The following is a 6,627-nucleotide window of genomic DNA, read 5'->3' on the forward strand; positions in this document are numbered from 1 at the left end:
AGAGTAAAAAAACTGGAAAACAATGTTTTCTATTCTGCTCAAACTTTACCTTATTTATACTTTTCATAGATTTTATTCTTACATATTTGTAAAAAATCTCCAATAAATTGTCTATTAAACTATAAAATAGCTTTTAAAGACTAAAATTAGGAAAGATATTATTTTTCTGACATAGTTTCCATTTCTAGTGCTCTTCTTTACCTCTGTATACCTTCAGATTTCTGCTACAATTTTCATTCTGCCTAAAAAATGTACATTATTGCTACCTGTAGTGAATGTATGCAGGTGATAATGTTTTTCTGTTTCGTACTTTTGGTCTTCATTATTGAAAGACATATTGCTAAATATATAATTTCAGATTTTTTTTTTTTTTTAGTACTTTGAAGATATTGTTCCACTATACTCTACATTGGACTGTTAACATAAGCGGTTTTTCTCAGCTGATATGGTTTGGCTGTGTCCTCACCCAAATCTCATCTCGAAATGTAGTACCCACAATCCCTCTGTATTTTTGAAGGGGCCCAGTGGGAAGTCACCGAATCATAAGAGCAGTTACCTCCATTTTGCTCTCATGAAAACAGACTAATGGTAGTACATTGATACTGGGTAGTGGTAGTGGGGTGCTGCTGTAAAGATATCTGAAATGTGGAAATGACTTCGGAGCTTGGTAACAGGCAGAAGGCTGGAACAGTTTGAAGTGCTCAGAAGAAGATAGAAAGATGTAAGGAAGTTTGGAACTTCCCAGAGACTTGTTGAATGGCTTTAACCAAAATGCTGATAGTGATATGGACACTGAAGTCCAGCTGAGCTGGTCTCAGACGGAGATGAAAAACATTTTGGGAACTGTAGTAAAGGCAATTCTTGCTATGCTTGTGCAAAAAGACTGACAGCATTTTGCCCCTATCCTAGAGAGCTGTGGAACTTTGAACTTGAGAGAGATGATTTAGAGTATATGGCAGAAAAATTTTTAAGTGGCAGAACATTCAAGGGGAAGCAGAGCATAGAAGTTTGGAAAATGTGCAGCCTGACAATGTGATAGAATAGAAAAATCAATTTTCTGAAGAGAAATTCAAGTCAGCTGCAGAAATTTGCATAAGTAACAAGGAATCAAATGTTAATCACCAAAACAATAGGGAAAATGCCTTCAGGGCATGTCAGAGATCCTCATGGCAGTCCCTCCCACCAGAGGCCCAAAGTCCTAAGAGGAAAAAATGGTTTCCTGGACTGGGCCCAGATGCCTGCTGTGTGCAGCCTTGAGAACTAGTGCCCTGCATCCAAGCCACTCCATCCATGGCTAAAATGGGCCAACATACAGCTCAGGCCAGGGCTTCAGAGGGTGCAAGGCCTAAAACTTGGCAGCATCCAGGTGTTGTTGAGCCTGCAGGTGCAGAGAAATCAAGAACTGAGTCTTGGCTTAAACAGTATGGCCGGCGATATTAGCTAGTGCTCGCTCTACTCTCTCTAATGGGGAAGCAGTGGAATACAAGAGACTGAACTGTATCTGCCTCTATTTCCAAAAGACCCACGTTCAACTTTCACTCACACAATGCCGGGAAAATTTTATTAGTCCTTTTTTAAAAAAAGTTAATATAAAATTATAGCCAAAAAAAAAAAGGAACCTGAACTTTAGTAACACAGCTGGAACAATCCCCAGCAGAGGCGGCAGCGGCAGGAGAAGAGGTTTAATTTAGTTGATTTTCTGTGGTTGTTGGTTGTTCGCTAGTCTCACAGTGATGGAAGCTGCACATTTTTTCGAAGGGACTGAGAAGCTGCTGGAGGTTTGGTTCTCCCGGCAGCAGCCCAATGCAAACCAAGGATCTGGGGATCTTCGCACTATCCCAAGATCTGAGTGGGACATACTTTTGAAGGATGTGCAATGTTCAATCATAAGTGTGACAAAAACTGACAAGCAGGAAGCTTATGTACTCAGTGAGAGTAGCATGTTTGTCTCCAAGAGACGTTTCATTTTGAAGACATGTGGTACCACCCTCTTGCTGAAAGCACTGGTTCCCCTGTTGAAGCTCTCTAGGGATTACAGTGGGTTTGACTCAATTCAAAGCTTCTTTTATTCTCATAAGAATTTCATGAAGCCTTCTCACCAAGGGTACCCATACCGGAATTTCCAGGAAGAAATAGAGTTTCTTAATGCAATTTCCCAAATGGAGCAGCATATTGTATGGGACATATGAATTCTGACTGTTGGTACTTATATACTCTGGATTTCCCAGAGAGTCGGGTAATCAGTCAGCCAGATCAAACGTTGGAAATTCTGATGAGTGAGCTTGACCCAGCAGTTATGGACCAGTTCTACATGAAAGATGGTGTTACTGCAAAGGATGTCACTCGTGAGAGTGGAATTCATGACCTGATACCAGGTTCTGTCATTGATGCCACAATGTTCAATCCTTGAGGGTATTCAATGAATGGAATGAAATCAGATGGAACTTACTGGACTATTCACATCACTCCAGAACCAGAATTTTCTTATGTTAGCTTTGAAACAAACTTAAGTCAGACCTCTTATGATGACCTGATCAGGAAAGTTGTAGAAGTCTTCAAACCAGAAAAATTTGTGACTACCTTGTTTGTTAATCAGAGTTCTAAATGTCGCACAGTGCTTTTTTCGCCCCAGAAGATTGAAGGTTTTAAGCGTCTTGATTGCCAGAGTGCTATGTTCAATGATTACAATTTTGTTTTTACCAGTTTTGCTAAGAAGCAGCAACAACTGCAGAGTTGATTAAGAAAAATGAAGAAAAAACACAAAAAGAGAACACACGTAGAAGGTGGTGGATGCTTTCTAAATGTCGATGCTGGGGGCAGTGCTTTCCATAACCACCACTGTGTAGTTGCAGAAAGCCCTAGATGTAATGATAGTGTAATCATTTTGAATTGTATGCATTATTATATCAAGGAGTTAGATATCTTGCATGAATGCTCTCTTCTGTGTTTAGGCATTCTCTGCCACTCTTGCTGTGAAATTGAAGTGCATGTAGAAAAAATCTTTTACTATATAAAACTTTATAACACTTGTGAAAGCAACTCAATTTGGTTTATGCACAGTGTAATATTTCTCCAAGTATCATCCAAAATTCCCCACAGACAAGGCTTTCGTCCTCATTAGGTGTTGGCCTCAGCCTAACCATCTGGGACAGTTCTATTGCTGCCAGAATTTTACATTGTTACCTCCACTTTCCAGAACATATTCTTTACTAATATTATTGAAACCAATTTCTACTTCATACAGATGTTTTTTGAAACTGCAATTAAAGTTCTTCTTCCATGAGTCAAGTCCTTAAAAAATAATTCCAGTTACTCATTTTGCATATTTACTATTTTAACATTATTGGACCCTGCACTTGTGCTTTGATTTCTTCCCTCTCCCTGGTGTCTCTCCCAAGACACCAAATAAAGCAATACATTGTTAAAAAAAAAAAAAAAAAAAAAAAGAACTGAGTCTTGGGAACCTCTATCTAGATTTCCAAGGATGTATGGAAATGCCTGGATTTCCAGGCAGGGTGTGCTGCAGGGGCGGGTCCTTCATGGAGAATTTCTGCTAGGGTAGTGCAGAAAGGAATTGTCGGGTAGGAGCCCCCACACAGAATCCCCACTGGGGCACTATCTAGTGGAGCTGTGAGAAGAGGGCAACTGTTGTCCAGACTCCAGAATATTAGATCCACCAACAGCTTGCTCCATGTGCCTGTGTCTGGAAAAATGGCAGACACCAGCCCATGAAACAGCCAGGAGAGAAGCAATACCCCGCAAAGCCACAGAGGCAGAGCTGCAAAAGGCCATGGGAGCCCACCTCTTGCATCAGTGTGACCTGGATGTGAGACATGGAGTCAAAGAAGCTCATTTGAAAGTTTAATGTTTAACGACTGCCCTACTGGATTTCAGACTTGCATGGGCTCTGTAGCCTCTTCATTCTGGCCAATTTCTCCCATTTTAAATGGGGGTATTTACCTAATTTCTATACCCTAATTGTACCTATGAAGTAACTAACTTGCTTTTGATTTTAGAGCCTCATAGGCAGAAGGGACTTCCCTTGTCTCAGATGAGACTTTGGACTGTGGACTTTTGAGTTAAAGCTACAATAAGTTAAGTCCTTGCGGGTCTGTGAAGAAGACATGAATGTGTCTGAAATGTGAAGACATGAGACTTGGGAAGGGCCAGGGTCAGAATGAGACATTTTGGCTGGGTTCCCACCCAGCACTCATCTTGAATTGTAGTTCCCATAATCCCCACTTGTGCTGGGAGGGACCTATTGGGAGGTAATTGAATTATGGGGGCAGTTACCCCAATGCTATTCTCATAATAGTGAGTGAGTTCTCACCAGATCTGATGGTTTAATAAGGGGCTTTTCTCCAACTTTGCTGTCACTTCTCTTCCAGCCACCAGGTAAAGAGGGACAGCATGGTACTTGTACCAAAACAGAGATATAGACAAATGGAACAGAACAGAGGTCTCAAAGGCAATGCCGCACATCTACAACCATCTGATTTTTGACAAACCTGACAAAAACAAGCAATGTGGAAAGGATTTCCTGTTTAATAAATGGTGTCAGGAAAACTGGCTAGCAATGTGCAGAAAGCAGAAACTGGACCCCTTCCTGACACCTTACAGTAAAATTAACTCCAGATAGATTAAGACTTAAACATAATACCTAACACCATAAAAAAAAAAAAAACCTAGAAGAAAACCTAGGCAAAACCATTCAGGTCATAGGCATAGGCAAGGACTTCATGACTTAAACACCAAAAGCATTGGCATCAAAAGCCAAAATAGACAAATGGGATCTAACTAAACTCCACAGCTTCTGTACAGCAAAAGACACAATAATTGGAGTGAATCGGCAACCAACAGAATGAGAAAAAATTTTTGCAATCTACCCATCTGACAAAGGGCTAATATCCAGAATCTACAAAGAACTAAAACAGATTTGCAAGAAAAAAACAAACAAGCCCATTCCAAAAGTGGGTGAAGGACATGAACAAACACTTTACAAAAGAAGACATCTATGAGGTCAACAAACATATGAAAAAATGCTTGTCATCACTGGTTATTAATGCAAATCAAAACCACATTGAGATACTATATCACACCAGTTAGAATGGCGATCAGTAAAAAAATCTAGAGACAACAGATACTGGTGAGGATGTGGAGAAATAGGAATAAATACTTTTACCCTGTTGGTGGGAGTGTAAATTAGTTCAACCATTGTGGAAGACGGTGTGGCAATTCCTCAAGGACCTAGAAATAGAAATTATGTTTGACCTAGCAATCCCATTACTGGGTATATACCCAAAAGATTATAAATCATTCTATTATAAAGACACATGCACGCGTATGTTCATTGTGGCACTGTTTATAATAGAGAAGACCTGGAACCAACCCAAATGCCCATTGATGACAAAGTTAATATTGTTATGTGTGAATTTGATCCTGCTATTTTGATGTTAGCTAGTTGTTTTGCCCATTAATTGACACAGTTTCTGCATTGTGTTGATGCTGTTTACCGTTTAGTATGTTTTTGGAGTGGCTGGTACTGGTTTATACTTTCTGTGCTTAGTGCTTCTTTCAGAAGCTCTTGTAAGGCAGGCCTGGTGGTGATAAAATCTCTCAGCAATTGCTTCTTCATAAAGGATTTGATTTCTCCTTTGCTTCTGAAGCTTGGTATGGCTGGATATGAAATTCTAGGTTGAAAGTGTTTTTTTTAAGGATGTTGAATATGGCCCCCACTCTCTTCTGGCTTGTAGGGTTTCTGTCAAGAGATCCACTGTGAGTCGGATGGGCTTCCCTTTGTGGGTAACCCAACCTTTCTCTCTGGCTGCCCTTAGCATTTTTTCCTTCATTTCAGCCCTGGTGAATCTGACAATTATGTGCCTTGGGGTTGCTCTTCTTGAGGAATATCTTTGTGTGTTAGGTATTTCTTGGACTTTAATATTGGTCTACCTTGCTAGGTTGGGGAAGTTCTCCTCGATAATATACTGAAGGGTTTTTTTCCAGCTTGGATTCATTCTCTCCATCACATTCAGGTACACCTATAAAACGTAGATTAGGTCTTTTCACATAATCCCATATATATTGGAGACTTTGTTCATTTCTTTTCACTGTTTTTCTCTATTCTTGCCTTCTGATTTTATTTCATTGAGTTGATCTTCAATCTCTGATATCTTTTATTCTGCTTGGTTGATATGTCTATTAAAACTTGTGTATGCTTCCTAAAGTTCTTGTGTTGTGTATTTCAGCTCCATCAAGTCATTTATAGTCTTCTCTAAGCTGATTATTCCCTTAGCATTTTGTCAACCCTTTTTTCAAGGTTCTTAGCTTCTTTGCATTGGGTTAGAACATGTTTTTTTAGCTCAGAGAAGTTTGTTATGACCCACTTTCTGAAGCCTGTTTCTGTCAATTCATCAGATTCATTCTCCATCCAGCTTTGTTCCCTTGCTGGTGAGGAGTTGTGATCCCTTGGAGGAAGAGAGTCATGCTGGTTTTGGGTGTTTTCATCCTTTTTGTGCTGGTTTCTTCCCATCTTTGTGGATGTATCTACATTTGTAGTTGGTGACTTTTGGATGGGGTCTCTGAGTGTATGTTCTTTTGGTTGATGATGAAGTTATTTCTTTCTGTTTT

General features: G+C 39.8%; 1 pseudogene; it reads left to right on the plus strand.

Moving 5' to 3' along the window:
* The first annotated feature begins 1,411 nt into the window (after positions 1-1,411).
* LOC100894491 (S-adenosylmethionine decarboxylase proenzyme pseudogene) lies at positions 1,412-2,752 on the plus strand (annotated as a pseudogene).
* The last annotated feature ends 3,875 nt before the right edge of the window (positions 2,753-6,627 follow it).

Source organism: Callithrix jacchus, chromosome 10 (assembly GCF_049354715.1).
Source record: "Callithrix jacchus isolate 240 chromosome 10, calJac240_pri, whole genome shotgun sequence".
Classification (NCBI taxonomy): Eukaryota; Metazoa; Chordata; class Mammalia; order Primates; family Cebidae; genus Callithrix; species Callithrix jacchus.